The sequence below is a fragment of the Haliaeetus albicilla genome, chromosome 24 (genome assembly GCF_947461875.1).
Source record: "Haliaeetus albicilla chromosome 24, bHalAlb1.1, whole genome shotgun sequence".
Classification (NCBI taxonomy): Eukaryota; Metazoa; Chordata; class Aves; order Accipitriformes; family Accipitridae; genus Haliaeetus; species Haliaeetus albicilla.
Window position 1 is genome coordinate 1,185,743 of NC_091506.1, and position 16,917 is coordinate 1,202,659.

Consider the following 16,917-nt stretch of genomic DNA (forward strand, 5'->3'; position numbering starts at 1 on the left):
AGGACTATGGTTGTGCTGAACTTTCTGCTGCTCACTGAAAGCAGAAGAAAGTCACTTTATATACATGTGTGCTCACTGCTGCACAGAGACAGTCCTAATAACCTCCCAAAAGGAGACAGACAAGTGCAAAACACCACAACAGGAGCCAAGAACATTGGAAAATAAACCTATTTTAGTGTCTGTGCCATGGATTTATCAAACAGGGCTTTTTGGATGTGAAGAATGCAGGAGGGTATGATGGGAGACAAAAACAAAGTACTGCAGGAAGCACCAGGGAAAAGTGACTCTATGGGACCCTGAATTTCTCAGCCTGGTTGTTTTTACAGAAACTCTCAGACTCCTGTCTGATAGACATGTTTGTTCCCTGTAAAAACAGACTTATGGAAAACAAGGACAGTCTCACCCCCAGGACACGCACCCCCAGCAGAAGCAACGGCAGCATCCCAGCAGCTTCACCTCATGTCAGCAGATCTGACCCTGTGCAGCCAGAGATTAAACTACAGGGTGGTCATCCACCTCCGCAAAAAACCCAATACTTTCAGTCCTCAAGAAGCATTATAAAGTGCGAGTCTTGCAATTTTCTGACCACTTTAGACCCCGCATTCTGCATTTTCCATTAAGGCTTAACATGTACAAGTCTCACACCACCATGCCCTTTTTGGTGCTTGCTCCCATTCATCAAGTTTTTGCAGAAGATCTTTAATCCCTCTCAAAAATACAAGCTTGTTCTAGGCATTGACTATTCATTTGTGTGAACACATTTAGAGCCCATCAGAAGAACAATTGAGGCTGCAGAGGTTTCTATTGCTGGAGAAGGGTGTTGCCCTTTTATGCAATCTTAATCTAGTCCATGTGTGTTTCAGTATTACAATAGTCTTTCATTACAAGATCATACACTATTGAAATCAATATTACACCTCCTCCTGCCCCAGCTCCTCTCCCCACTCTGCAGCTCCCCAGCTCCTCAAAGCTCCTGCACAGACCTGGGGCACCCCGAGGTCTCCTCTGACACTCAAACTCATTCTGCAGCTTTCAGGAGGAAAAGGTTATTTGATGGCACTAAGTTAGGAAAGACATTTAATTTACTTGGAAAACCCAGTGTTGCTAATAAGGACAAAGCTTGTATGAACAGATGGTTCTAGGAATGGCCACACACTGGTTTGCCAATTTTAAGGTAGACAACAAGCCTTTACACACTTTTTTTTTCCCCGCAAAACTATTAAGTCTCCATAGAAGACTGCTCATCCTCGAGAAGGACAGCCCAAAGGGTACAAAATGCCCCATTTCAGCTCACTTTGCCCACAGGACTGCTATTTCATTTGTGCCTCAGCTTTCACCTGTAGTTTTCACCTCATTTCTCCCCTGCTGTTTTTCCAGATACTTTGAAGCCAGTGAAAAGACTTCTCACCATGGGAATTCATAAAAATACATCTTAAAAATGGTCTTAACATGCACACACACTCCACCCTGCCTCTAACATCCAGAAAAATAGGACTTTTTGATTCTTCAGGTATGTGGCAGCTCTCCAGAAGAGATAAAAACATTTAAGAGTCCAGCACAGACCACTTACAATCTTGCCAGTTCTGGAACCATGTGCTAGATGCCTACTAACTGATAGGGGGCTTTAACCAACTCTGATCTTAATGAGTCAGACAGAAGCTGAGTATAGGCAAGGGACTATGAATGGTTGTTTATTTAATACAAACATCTGGATTAAATAAACTTACTTGGAAAAAGTTCCATTATATACAAGGGGGAAAGCAAAGGGAAAAGCATTGTCACTAGCAAGAACCAGTACACAAACCCCCAACAAGACAACCTGATGCTTCACAGTCCAAGTGTCAGTGCAGGAACTCTTAGTCATTTGGGGGTGGCCACCAGCCTGTGACCTCCACATTAATACATAAAGCCAGTATTTCACTTTATTGCTTTGGTGTTAACAAGATCCTTTCCTGGTAATTTATTCAACCTGGTAATTTGTTCTACTTGTCCAAATATGACTTCTGCTTCATGTCCCAGGTCCAAGTTTGAGGTTAACTGCTCTTTACTCAGTCTAAACCCCATGGAAGTACCTGCTGAATCAGTACGCTCCAGATCACCCTTGTACCCGCTCTCCAGAGCAGGCTGGCACTACCCATCACCCCAGTTAACTGGAGGGTCTGTGTCCAGGCTGCTGGATCTGTTCCAGACACCTACCTGACTCCAAACACTGCCACGCGATGGCTTGGGCATGACTGTCCGTCACCAAGGGCAGGGCGAGCATCCTGAAGCCTCCCAGCTGGCAGAGCTGGGATCAAACGGGTGGTACCCCACACCACGGACCGCACAGCCAGCTCACAGATGGATGGACAGGTCCGACAACTGCTTCCGACAGTCCCTTAAGGCTTACCGGACCAGCTGAAGCCAGGCAGGCTGCACCCGTCCACCTTCTGCCAGCACCCCAGGAACTGCTTTTGAACTTCCACTGCTGTCTCGCTGCAGTGACACATTTATTCAGTCCAAACAAATACAGTAAAAAGGATCACATTTAACACAGCAAAGTCTCAGATCTTATCTTAAACTGCCATTATTGTTTCACTTGAAGAACAAACTGTTGGCATCAACAGGCGATCCTTGCCTTTGGGGTGTACAGAAGCCGATCATCCATTTCCTTAAGACAAAACTAAACAAGTCCTAGCCCTGATCTTTGGCCACATACAGCTTCAGGCACTAGCAGAAGACCTGGTCACCAGCCCTCCCATTTGTGCACTTCGCCCATGCCTTTGCAGCCAGGAACACCAGATCTCCCTGGAAACTCTTGTCTGCAGGTGTCAGCGGCACGACTCGCCGCTCCTCACCGTGCAAGATAGCCGAGAGTCTGAAGGTACAGGAAAACATGGGGGAAACGATGCAAAAATTGAGAGGCTCTTCACGGCAACACGTGGCTCCTGAGACAGCTCAGGTTTACCTGCCCTCCGAGGTGGAGGTCTGCAGCAGGAGGGGACGGCACTGGGATGGCGGCTCATCCCACCGCTGCCTGCAGGGCAGCTCAGGTGGCCCTGTGAAGTCTCAGGACATCCCTGTGGCACAGGCAGACCTCGCCAGGGCAGCAGGAGCAAACGGACCCGAGCCCCTCCACGCAGGGACGGGACAGTGATCCATCACTGGATATCCATCCCCTGCGAGCTCGGACCCCTCCGGGCAGCATCTCCTCGCAACGACTGGAAGCACAGCCACGTCTCTGTTTGGAGGACAGCGTTACTCCTTGCTCCCTCAGAAGCAGAGGGAGGTTTGAGCCACTCTCATTTCCATCCCTGTGCAGGGGCCAAACATAACAGGCGCCGCTGCCTGTTTGCGGGCTGCCTGGTCAGCAGGACTTCCTGCCCAGATATGGAGCTTCTCCTTGCAGCTCCGCTCCGGCCCCTCAAATATGCATAAAAGGAGATTTCTTTAAAAAAAGAGACACATAAGACACTGTAAAAAAAAAACCCAAACCCAGTAAGATAATGCAAAACAAATGCTCCCATCTTAGACTCCACCTATGCCCAAGCCCATTTGGGAACAGCAGTGTTAAACAAGGAGATACTAAAGTTTAAGATAAAGAGTTTGAAGACATTTGTAATGCTTTTCAAAAAAAGCCTGTGTCAACAAACTGCTTGGAAGAAAAGCAAATTCTGCTCACCATGACTAGATATACAATGCATTTTAAGATATCTGTTTTGGCTTTTTTGTCTTATAGCATTCTTGCTATTAAAAGAGAGAAAAGCAAGTCAGTGCAGAGGAAATTCTTAGGTAGTGAAATGATAGGAAATTGAGGCCATTCTACCCACAAAAACATTTCTGAACAATCTCAGGAATACGCCAGTAATACCATGGTTCACTATTTTACTGGCCAAAGGCAGGGCCAGCCTAGACACTGGTAAGTTCACTCAGTGGTTGGAAAATAGAGCGCCTATAATGACAAGGAAGAAACCCAAATATGGCTCCATCTTGGTTTAGAGTTTGAGGATTCCTTTGGAAAGGAGCACTGAGCTTCCAAGGCAGGTCTGGCGAGACAGACCCCTGGTTAGCAGTTATGAGCAGGTCAGAGTCCAGCTCCACCAGCCTGCTCCATTTGCAGCTCAGCTGAGACTCCAGAAGGTTTTTTTCTGTGTATCATCACCCTTCGACCAGCCCAGCACATCTTGGCCCATGACCCTTTGGCAAAGGGTCTACAGAAGCTAGTTTGACACTTTAAGTTTGGTGCGAGGGGACACATGGAGATAACGCTGTTTTCACATCCACGTGACTTGAAAATCCTTCCAAGAAGTGGAAGCTTCTTTCCACTCTCCTCACCACCAGTTCAGTGCCAGAGACTTAGTACATCCACAAAGAGGAGACTTCAGACTAAACTTAGTTAAGTGTTTCCCAGTGAAGGCTCCTCTAGGAACAACCATGCCATGCCCAGGCTAATGCTACAGGCAGACAGGCCAAACTTCTAGACCACAAATGGGCTGAACTCAGACCTGTCAGTGCTCAACAGACACACCAGCTATCATAAGCACAGGCCCTCAGAAAGGTCTCCTCCCTTCTTAGAGTTGCATTTACCCAAGTACTTTCCTCTTCGGTACAACTGGATATATATGGACACAGAGCCCCATTAGCTGTCACGGCTTTGTGCTCTCCACACACCCAGTCTAAAGCTGTAGCGATTAACAGCTCAATGCCAAAAGCATCAGTAACAGGATGGCTGCTGAGATCCTCCTGCAGACGGTGATGAGCAGGCTGATGTACTGTACAGTAAGGAAAAAAAGTGCCTTGGGATGTTTCAGGTGCATTTAATATCTCTGCTTTGTATAGCCACAGAAGTATGGGGTGGCTGCAGCACACTGCTCCTGGGACACTCATTCCATGAGACCCAACTGTTTTATGGAGTAGTGAGTAGAAGAAATTAAATGCAATACGAAATTTTCACAGAGCTTACAAAATGCCAGTTAGAAAAAGCTAACATCCTAACGTCCTCTGCTAATAGCTGCTTTTGCAGAGAGGTTGGTTTATCTCAGGTCATTGCAGAACTAAGAAGTCCCACTGGACATCTGTAGCACACAGATTAACCCACCAAGTGCCACGAGAACCCATAGCAATATTCTGCTTTCCTTTAAGGACTTCAAAGAGTTTGATACATGAGGGAAATTGAGCATAACAACAGCAGAACAATACCTAATGCAGCCGAGCATGTGCCTTGGGCTGTTTCACTGCCTGCAGCCTGGTCCCCCCAGCCAGAGGCACCCACCTTTGCTGGAGAATTTGCTGACACTGCATAAGGGAAATGCAGTCACAAATCTGGCACTTGCTTTTTTGGTGATGCTTAGTTTTTTTCCTTTTCTTTCGCCATTAGACTGCTCCTTATACCATCTTACTTCAGCTATGCACAAGGCACAGGGTCATGCCAGACTTGATAAATTAGTTTTGACCTCAGCAGAAGTATGCTACATGTCATGAGACCACAGCACAGACCAAGGAGTTTAAGTGACAAACAAGGTGGAAATAGGAAAGTGGAGCCAGCTCTAGCTGCCAAGTCAGTCACTGTAACAAAAGGACGATAACTGAAGCAAGGAGATCCTTATCTGATCAGGGATGCTTAGCCCATATTCCCTTGGAAGACATTTAGTTCTCTTTTCTCCTGAATATCTACAGGGACTTTGGTCTAATCACAAAAAGAGTCTGTAATAGTCCTGCTGATGGGAAACAAACACCTTGAAAAGCCAAGGTATGTCCTAGCAGGACGGTTTCACCATTAGCAGTACTTACACCACGTACCACAAGCAAATGCTGGGCAGCTTCAGCCAGGAGAGGACACCCCTTTGGTCAGCAGCAGCACTGGCCACCACACCGCTGCTGAGGGCAAGTGGGCCTGCAGGGTCATGAGCCCAGCTGGCAGATTAGTCTGGAGTCGCATCCTCAGAGGAACTCGGGCCTGAAAGAAGGTCCAGAATTTTGGCAAGTTTGGCCAATGCGGTTATTAATCAAAGACTGTTGAAGACTCATAAAACTTCCAAGAACGAACACCCTCCTGCAGGAGTTAGTTTCACACCCAGTGATGGGACACGAGGCAGGACTCTGCTCGCTCCAACTCGCTGTGCTCGATGCCGGCGGAAAGCACGGGTACCGTCACAGCAGATCCATGAACAGGCTGAAGGGGAACCCCATGAGAGCGTTATTCCCCGCCGGCACTGCCGCACAAGTCACCCGCTGCCCTCCAGCCTCTGAAAGGGCTTTTGGGACCGGCTGGCACCGCCGCAGCTCCAGAAGGGGCTGGCCAAGGGGGCCCTCCTGCTTCTGCAGAGGTGTCTCGGTCCTGAAGGCACTTATTGCACAACACCTTATTTGGAGACTAAAAGCAGCGATGGAGACACATAGCTACCTCAAGTATGTTTTCTCCTCCTTTTTAGGGAGGAGAGAGGAAAAGCTGGTTTCCAAAAAGTTACTGCAAGTTCACAACAGCGCTTCAGAGCCGAGGTCCTCGTTTCACCTCTCCTCACGGTCAGACCGCTCCTCAGTGCCCATGGCAAGTTCAATACAAACCCTTCTGTGCAGCCTCTGGAAGACCCTCACGCAGTCCCGGCATTTGATATCCTACCCCAATAAATCATAGCCAGGGCAGAAGAGAGCTTAAGTGAAGCTAAGGGACCACATGAACACTTTGGGTGGGGTTCCTCCAGCTGCAATGAATTTTGGAGATTAACAACTCTAACTTTGAGAAAGTCCCTTGAACAAAGAAAAAAGGGAAAAGTCATACAATATCCACATGTGTGGGACCAGTTTGCTCGGCACAATTGTTGAGGAGTTCAGGGATGTGGATGGATAGCAATTAATTTGTCATCATTAGTTGACTATAACAGAGCTAAGCTTGCATAATAATAGGGAGCTAACTGAAACTTCCTTAAGGATTTCCAATAACTGGAGGGTGTAACTGTTTACATCTAACAGAAGAGGTATCTGTATCACAGCAAGGGGAAGGCTGCAAGCTCTGGAAAAGTACACCACCATCGGTTAAAGCTAAACAGTATTTACACAGGCTGCAGGAGAAAAAAATCAGCCAAGCCCAACAGCAAAATATTAACACATCCAAGGGGTTGTGTTTTAGTTAAAAGCAGGAATAAAGCCAGACTCTGTACACACAAAAAGCCTCTTTGGCTGCATTTGCCTTCTATTGTGGGTCCAGCAGGGCAGATTTGCTATAATTGTCTTATTATCCACAACCACATGTTGCACCCAACTGTCCCTTCTCAGCATACATGAAATTGTCTCTCCTTCAGGAAGGGCGAGCTACCTAGCAGCCTGTCTGACCAAAGCTAGGGACTTCTGAACTCTCTCCTCATGAAGTACCAGCAGCATGTAGCATCAGCTACTGGCCAGAAAAAGCTTCTCTGGGATGCCCAGGCACTCGGTGGCACGAGCCTCCCCGGCAGAGAGAGCTGGCAAACCCACCTGCTGCCAGGTGACCTGGGGCCGGTTGTCCAAAGCAGCCCCCAGCCCCACGGAGACCCTGGGCTGAACGGGGGAACTGCCCTGGCTGTGTCCAAAGCTTCCTTCGGAGCACTTCGCTTGGGCAGCGAGGGCAAGCCCTTGGCTCAGTCACCTCTGCAAATCCTGGCATCAGCAGCAGGGACAGAGCCATCAAGACCAAGCCTGGGGCATGCACGTTATGAGACTGCCCTAAATTTAAGGCGAGGCAGGACACTGTTGTGCTAGCAATGGACAGACCCTCTGCTGCTCCCCCCAAATCTTCTAGTAACTAGAACTACCCTAGTTCTGAGCCCATGCTGTTCTGTACACTATTGGGAGTCTTAAATAAGGTATCAATGTTTCAAATAGCTATATAGAGTAAAGGTAGTGCCCAGGCTAATAGTCACTCTGAACTAACAAGAAACCCATGTCAAATAGTCTCACTCCTATTTTAATTTCCTAATTCAAGCTGAAAAGCAGATGCACTAGAAGAATTAAGTTTCTCATTTCCCTGGTCACGTTACCAAGATCGTTTTCCCTTTCAGTGGCTCCTACACTGGCAAAAGGGTCACATCAGTCCAACAAATCTGAACTCACAGGTGCTTGATTAAATGAGGCCCTTTGATTTTTAAGCATTTGGCTAGCTTTTGTATATACATTTAAGTGCAAGGGCAGTTATCATTAACACTCCTGAGGGTATCAATGTATCACTACCTGCATATCAGCACAGCAATGCTGAGGGCCGAGCTATCCCCTACAGCTCCACTTTCACAAGGCACGATTGAAGTACACGTCAAAAACCAAATCTCATTTTCAGTGTAACTTAAATAATGGTCCAGAATTTCAGATGAACACAAAAGGCACTGAAAACTTGGCCTCAATGTCCCAGCAGTAAAGGCTGTATCTGAAAAAACCCCACAGCTTTGTTTAGCTATTTAAACAAGTAATTACTCTGAATCCTAAAATACTGACTTAAGGTCCTTTTACCATGTAGAAGAATCCCAATGAATCCTCTCCTGGATTCATTGGCAGAAACCTCCTTTCAAGAGCTGGGCCTCAAGCACCTTAATTCATGGTTTGGATGGGCAATCTGTCTCACTCAGCATTCTCCTTGACAGCTTTCCCATCTTGGAAAACCTCTGAAATTCCTTGAGGAAGGGGATCACCTGCTTCTCATTAAACCTGCTTCTTAAACTTTTGGGGAAAAATTGCCCCCAAAGGACATCACTGGAGAGCTGCAAGGATCCAAAAAGCTCTTTTGTGGAGTTGTTCCTCAGGATCCAGTGCTGAGCACAGCCTGGGGCGAGTGTTGCTCCAACGCAAGAGGAGCGGCCGCTGATCCGACACTGAGAGCTGGCAGAGGCTGGAGAACCAGACGACTCGACCTCAGCTCGCTGCGGCCACCAGCGTCGGAGCCAACGCTGCCCAGGCTCTGCCTGGGAGGGCACAACCGCCAGCGATGCCACCCCACTGAACTCACCTTAAATGCACATTAAGGCAACAAGTAAGCGAGATACTGAAGGAACCCAACAGACAAGCCCTGGGTGGGATGAAATCCCCATGCCCTGGGTGGAGGACAGGGAGTTCAGCCTGGGTTTGTTTTGGCTCATCCTCTCTTCTGGAAGAGATACTCTACAGATCTCACAGGCAGGAGCCCCGTCTGGTTTCACCGCGCTGCCATTCACTAGGGAAGATGTTTGCTGCTTCTGCTCATCAAGCAGAGGCAAGGTCCGACGACATCAGTCGGACGGAGGTCAGCTCTGCTCCGCACCCAGCCCATGCAGGTGTCCCTCACCCCAGACACACGTTAGCTCTAGGGGTGCTCCTGGGAATGTGGAGTTTTCCTTCCACTTTGCCAGCGTCAGCACTAAGGACACTGATACACCAGAGCAGAAGAGCCACAGCAGCAGACCTGCCACTCCTGAAGCACACTGACCTTGTCCAACAGTTTTACACATTGCATATCACACTAATTTTTTTCCCCTCCTGCTGACAACCAACAAACATCCTCCTTGACTACACCTGATGTCTGGTGAGGTCCAGTTTCAGGTGTGCTTAGGAGTCAATTCCCAGTACTGGCACAGAAGAAACTGTCCCAAACATGCCTTGGACCAGCCAAAGGCCAGGCCGGAGGGCTTCCCTCAAGTGGGAAACTCAGGGCTGTGCTGGAAAAACTTTTCTGGATTTTAGAAGGGGCTCCCTGACAGTGTCTGCAAGTGGAATACATTTGCACAAGGGCAAACAACTACTCTTGGAAGTCCAATAGTCAATACGCACACTTGCTACTATAATTTTGACTGGGAACAGTGAAGGATTGATTTAATTTATTTTCTTCTCATTTTCATAGACAGAAAACATCTACTGTAATCATGACCTGAAAGCAATTTGTTTCCCTGCCAGATTCTGAGCAAGCACAGTTATCCAAATTACCACACTCACAGAAGAAAAAAGGTCACTTTAAAAAGTTTGTCTTTCATCTCATACTCTCTCTATAGGATTTATTTAAGTCACCAGTGAATGAGTTTGTATCACCTGGAATACTGGAAGCACTTACTGATATTAAACTTTGCAGAGTAAAAAGTTTGTTGCCTTTTATTTTAGCAACATAAAGACCAGTAAAAGGCACCGATATCTGAGAAAACTATTTCAATGGAGCTGCCAGATCTCAACCTACAGGATGACAGAGATACAACAGAACCAGAGCCTCTGCAAATATCTCGCTCTTCCAAGAGCACATAGTTGGCAGCATTCCTTTCTCCACTAACAATGTGTGAATTAATGATAAGAGAAGGGCAAACTTTGAAAAATAAGATGAATAGATTTTTCCACAAGCAAGACAGTGCTTCAGACACTTGGTCTTAATTATAAAACCAATCCAAGTTGTGTGTAGGTGTGTGGAATGGGAAGAACCCACCCAAATTTAATTAAACAGCAGCTGTGCCAAGTTCCAGAGTGCTCAGGTAAGTGTCTCACTAATCACCAATTACCTCCACTGAGCCAGCTTTGTCCTTCCCACCTCCAGCACAAGGAGAAGGTGCTGAAATACCATCAGGAATGGGGGTCCCTCCGTACACTGACGTGTTGTGCTTCAGGAGCTGCTTCCATCAAATTTCTGTACAACACAACTGATTTCGTCCTCCTAAATATCTTCTCAGCTCTACTGTTCACATTTTACAGCTGAGGAGATCAAGACACAAGAAGGCTGAAGATGTGCCCAAGGGCACAAAGGCATTTCACTGCAGCTTTGCTGTATCAGCCCCAAGGTTTCCATAGGATCTGGCCACTATCGCACCCCCCTCCAAAATCTCAAAAGGCCCATCCAGCTGTGCAAGAATGACAAAAAAATGGCTTGGGCATGCAGTGTTCAAGAGGAAAGGTATAATAAATTAGCAGCCCTCTGACAGAGACTGCAAAGTTGTCACATCAGCCTCTGGGGCTGTAGGTCTGGTCTGTGTTCCCGTCCTAAATGTCCAGATCCAGGACAGGTGCTTTAAACTAGGAGAAATACTGCTCAGTTACTGGATCCTGATGCTCTGGATCAAGACACATGGCTGACAGGAGCTGGCTGGCTGTCCTCCTGCAGACTCCCTGTTGTAGCTGGCACATGTGGATGCTCTTTGGTAGTCCAAGCAGACTTGGCAGCACATGTGATATGAACAGAGGGGATTTTTTTTTTTTTTTTTTTGCCTGGAGCTTCATAATCTTGACACAAGTTACACTCATATAGAAGGAAAATAAAGTGAGGTATTTGAGTGACACGTTTCTAGGTCTTCAGAAAGAGAAAATGAACAAGTCCAAGTTAATCTTGTGGCTGGTGATGCCCTGAACCCTAATGCAGAAGCTTAAGGGCTGTGCCACCTCAAATACTGGTAGGGCACGGGCAACCAGCCACAATGCTTTTGGGTAAATTTGCTTTCCTATGTTCCTCTGATAAGATTACAGTAGATTTTTCATCCTATGACAGGTTTCTTCCCAATGAAACACTATCTGGAATACATAAAGACTATGTAAAAGCTAATCCTGACAGAATTTAGCCCATTTAGTAAGGCAATAAACCCCAGCATTTAAAGCTTCCAACAGACAAACAACTGCACTAGGAAATAACGATATTTGCACAGCAGTTTGTATAGAACAGCCACCCAGCTGCTTTAGTGCTTCTCTTAACCAAGGCTTTAACATTGCAGGCACAAGCAAAAGTTACTTTCCTAGAAGTGTGTATTTTTGCATGTCTGAAAGGTACAGCTAACAGCATCCACAGTTAAGTACTAGCAGAAAAAATCCTTTCCATTTTCCTTATGTCCTACTGCTCAGCCATCCCCCTCCCTTTCCCCAGTACTTTTATTTGCACTATTTGACTTTCAAGTGAGCCAGCCAGCACGCTCTCCTGCTCACCAGTGACTATTTTAATTCACTGGGATTCACCCGCCCCCCGGGACAAGGAAGAACAGACTTTCCTTTCCCTTGCCTCTCTGATCGATTCAGAATAGCCATTCCTGACCAGGTTTGAGAAATTGCACCTAGTGAGCTAAACATTAACAATTTATGATACTTTATCTACCAGCAATTAAGTCAAAGCTGCTATTCATTTCAGTTTTATCAACTGCTTTTAATGCACTTTGCATTTGACTCATGAAAGCACAGTGAGCTGCAGGGAAGGGCAAAACCAGCACACCCAGCCAGAGGAAAGAGTCCCCCATTGCAGAGGGAAATAACTGCTCTGGAGCAGTTCAGAGCCTTTCAGTAACTGAAGTACTGAAGTCAAGGGTTTCAGAGTAGGTGAGATGGTAAAAGTATGAGGAATCAGGCTGGTAACCAGCATTAGGAAACTCTTGCTCTTCCAAAAACTGCAAATAGCTGCCCTGAAATCTTTCCCTTTCTCTGAGCCCCGTCTTTAAATGGAGCAATAGCTTCGAGCTAGGACATCTGAATACCTCTTTTCCTGAATGGCTGAAACACAATATTTCCTTTTTAAAAGGGAAAAAAACCCTCAGCCTAAACAAATACTCCAGACACTGCCTCCCTGCAGGACAAGAGGGATTTTGTAACGTGTAAATTTATTTTATGGGACTCAATTTAGCTCCGAGTCCAAGTCCCAAAATAAGCTCTTTAACCCATGTGCTGCTTTATGATTTCATAGCTATAAATACTCGTTCAGAGCTAAGCAGGTTTCTGCATTAAGATCAACATCTGTTTCCCCGTGACAGCTGCAGCAGCGCTTCCTCCCTTGGGCTCCAGCAGCCACGTCGGGCTCGGAGCGGGGCTTTCAGTCCCGCAAGTACAAGCCAGCTTTCTCGGGGGGGCACAGGGGTGCTCCAGCCATCTCCCCAGGCCATCAGCCACGTGTAACCCGTCACCCACATAGGGACCAAACCCCTTGTCCATCCAGAGGAGGCTTTACAGAGAAGGTACCAACTTGTCATAATGAAAGTCTGAACTTCTGCCAATGGAGACTATGACCAGCAATCGTGACCACAAAAGAAGTGTCCGAGGAATAAACTCTCGGTGGTCTAATTGTTAAAAATTACGAGGTCCAACTTTCAACAGCAGAGGTGAAATCACTTGTATAGCTCCTGACAGCATTTACACAAACGAGCACTAGCATGTTTAAATGACTAAGGCCTGGCTTTGCAGGCACACTCACTGCAGTTAGAGCGCTTGCCATCTTTATCTCTGCGTGCCCAAATTGCTTAGAAGTGGTTTTGGACAGAATAGAGATTTTGCAGATGTATCCTGCAGAAGAATACTTCTGGGCATAACCCCTGTTATGTGGGAGCCGAGTGTCTTTCCCTGCAAAGCCAGCCATCTGCCCGAGCGCTGCGGAGCATCGCCGAGCACTCGCCGTGCTGAGGACAAAACACAGCTAGGGGTTCAGCCCAAGTATCCTGTACACCTTGATCAAGGCATACAGTTTATGAAAAAATAACTGAAAAAGCTGCATCTCCAATGTATTCCTCAAGTTTTTTAAAAAGCTCTAAATTTTTGGACTTTACAAAGGGCACGTTCCCAATCCTTAAGAGTGTTCCCATCCACGTCTGCAGATATACACAGAGGAATCTTCAAGCATCCGGATACTTCACTGACGGAGAAGGGAGGCTTCTGCCTCTCCCCGAGACCCCGAGTCACCCAGGCCCCCCGCATACGCTGGGGCTGATTTATCACAGCAGCAGCAATGCTTTTTCCCTGTCCTACAGTCTGCTTTGGGTGTTTGCAAAACCCCATGCTAAAAAACTGAAGAAAGAAAAAGTTAGAGAATTAAAATTTGTATTAACTAAGTAAGCTTTACCTTGGCTTTGAACAGGGCTTTTAGCCTAGTGGGTTATTTTCTGCTCCTGACAAAAATGGACTGAATTTAGTGAGGACAGTACACAAATCCTGCTGCCTGCACAGTCCAGCTGAACCAGCTCCAGTAACACACAAAATGCCAGCCATCACGCTTTATCTTTGTTTTGAGTTTTAACTCTCCATTTAGAATTTAATCTAAACAACCCATTTGCCAAACAGAATGCCGTCCCACTCATGCTGTTTTAATTTCCTCAGAAAGAATCCCATAATACGCTAGGCAAGACATCAACAATAATTAAACCCAACAGTGATTGAAAATAAAATTTTCAGGGCCTTGCAACAAGCCCTAATGAGTTCCAGACTTGCCTTCCCCGACTTGCTCAAACTGGTTGCGCGACACTGCCAAGCCAAATTAAAATTTGACAGTATTCCACCCCATGCCCAGGAAAAGTGCCCTTCTCATGATTCAGGAAATTAAACAGCCGTCTACTGCAAAGACGCCCATTTGTCTTTGGACATATATTATTCAGACAGTGATCCAGGGCCTTTTTTTTTTCCCCCCTCTTGTTTTTAGTGTGTCATTTCATATCCCTTTTGAAGTGCAAACTGGCTGGGACTTTTCCTTTTTGATACTACCATGCCCAGTTCCAGTTCAGGTGAGAGGAGACAGGCAGCTTGTCAGAAGAACTAGGCAGACCCAGGGCATCATCACACCTCCCTCGCCCCACACAGGGGTGTTAGGCTCCGCGCTGCCTGCCCACGAGCAGCCACGAGAAGATCTCACAGCAGAACTACGCCCTTCCGCTGCAGGCAGTTTGTGCTATTCCCTTCACACGTTTAAGTGAAATTAAAGATGACCTCTTGTCCTTTGCCCTTCCACCAAGGGGAGCTAAGTATCCAGCCACACGTACTGGAAAGGCTCTGACGGCTTCTGTGTTCACAAGCCTTTCAGGGTGCGTTGTGTAAGCCCCCTGACGTACTGCCGTGCAGCCTCACTGCTCCATCCCCTGTGGATGATGCTCGAGAAGCTCTGGGGAGATGGGTCTAGTGCAGAGACAGCTTTTCCAGGGCACGCTTCTGCTCCACAGCACTGATTTGCTCAGCCCTCCTTGGTCCCCATGTCTACCCCTGTTTCTCCGCTCCCTCCCACAAGGGACCCCCAGCCTGGGGCTGCTGGCAGGGGCTTGGCCCCGCTCAGCCCCCCGAGCAGCGCTCTGGGCAAGGCAGGACCGGAGCTGCTGTCTGACAAAACCAGAGTGACCACAGCCCAGCACACAACCCACAACTGCAGTCACCCATGAAAAAGGGTCAGTTTTCACTCCCATGGGATTGATCTCCACTCGGTGCCTGGTACGAGCTTCCTGAGGGTCTCCAGCTGGCATCCAGAGGTTCCCCCCCCACAGAAGCTGCGGCAGCCAGGACCCTATGGACATGCCCGAGGGTTATCACAACAGGGACCCGCTGGCAGAGGACACGTTGCTCCGAGTCCCCGGGGATGACGCACCAGGAGACCTTCCCGGCGGATCCTTGCCAAGCCCTGGCCACCCCCCACACGCCTGCGGGGACAGGGTCACCCCACAGTGCCGCACTGGGGGAGCCTGCCCTCGCCAGCAAGCACTAACAGGGTCCCTGTGGCAGGCAGCCAAGGGGGTCAGCAGAGCTGTAAGGAGGAAGGGAGGGAGGGAGGAAGGAACTCCTCACTCCCACCCAAAAATCAGTTATTTCAGGCAGGACACATGGAGAGCAGGAGCATCACGCTGCAGAGGGTGCGTGGCACAGCCCCACCCACCCAGACCGCAACACAGACTGTGACCCCCACTGCCAAACACCAACATTTGCCCGGGGTCATCTATAAGGAGCATCCAGTTTTCCATGAAACCCAACAGATAGCTTTCCTTGGGATTCAGCAGTGGCACAGTTCAAACCTAGCAGGATAGAGGGAGCTACACCTCCAAGACAGAGACAGGCTGACTCTTCCAGTCCTGACAGTCAGGGAGGGATCTCCAAGGACACCACTGGCAAGAAACTTCTCACAGAAGTTCACGGCAAAGGGTGCCGTCCCCCACCGGGAAGGGCTGGAGGGGCCCCTGTGCCCTGGCTGACCCACGGAGGTCCGGAGGTCCGTCCCTGGGCACAGCACTCGGCACTGCCCGGCCAGGGCCATCTGGCATCAAGAGATGGGATTACAACAATGTGGAAACCGAGAAGCGCTGACATTAAGTGTTTAACTCATCTCCTAATTATACAGTGACAAAGGTACAGCAAGTAAGGTCGTAAGAGCAGCTGCTCCCTGGCAACCCATTCCATGTGTTTTTTATTTAGCAATTAAAATCCCTTCCATTCAGCTTAACACCATGCCAAGAGGGTGTTTCAGTTATTCCAGTTCTTTTGCTCAAAGGACACTGTGGAGGAGACCCCCGGCTTCCTGGGGAAAGCAAGGCTCTGACAGCCTGAGCACAAGGAGCAAACACTTCCCAGAGGGTCTAAAAGGAGACAAGCAACTCCCCGCAAGAACACAAGCTGAGAGCAGCAGTGGTCAGAGTCTTATGCAAGTTAACTTACACAACAAACATTTGCTTTTCCAGCAAAAGCTTTCTTGAAGTAGATTTCTTGTAAGAAATAAGAACAAACCCAGATGCGCAGCTAGGCGCTCTGGCTGGGCAGACCCAGTGCGTGCCTGTGTGGCCACAGCACACAGCTAGGGCTGCCCTCTCGAGATGCAGGAACTATTTAAGTACTTCAGAGATTACTTTTGTCTGCTCTTAACCCCGAGCATTTAGTAACTCCCACAACATTCACGCTCTGCGACATTCCTTCTCTGTGCATCCGCTGCTTCAGCTCCTTACTCAAAACCAGTATCACACCAGTTGCTGGGGGAGCTTTGCTCCAGAGGACTCCAGACAGTTTTGAACGGGGCCACGTAGTCAGAAGCAAAGAAGTAAGGGGGGCAAACCGCCCCGGTAACGGGGGGTGCTGGGGGGTCCCACTCACACCCGAGGGGGCTCAGCACCCCCCGCCTTAGGGAAGCCTTTGAGCAAGCACAGCCGGCGGCCCGGGGCAGGGGAGGGAGGCGGCGAGGGGAGATGGGGAAACCCCTCCGGAACGAAGCGAAGCCGGGCGGCCCCGCCGGTGAGGGGGGTCCCAGGTGCGCGTCTCTCCCGCCCCCCG

The 16,917-nt window shown here is 48.3% G+C and overlaps 1 protein-coding gene across 2 annotated transcripts in view; it reads right to left on the bottom strand.

Moving 5' to 3' along the window:
* Positions 1-16,917, bottom strand: part of LMCD1 (LIM and cysteine rich domains 1) — a 37,616-nt gene that overhangs the window by 20,350 nt on the left and 349 nt on the right. Inside the window, exon 1 of one of the 2 annotated variants that reach the window (XM_069811769.1) lies at positions 1,363-1,382. The exons of the other annotated variant lie outside the window; for it this stretch is intronic. The gene's annotated coding sequence lies outside the window, so the exon portion shown is untranslated. Of the gene's footprint in view, positions 1-1,362; positions 1,383-16,917 lie in introns of those variants that run through there. 2 annotated transcript variants of the gene reach the window in all.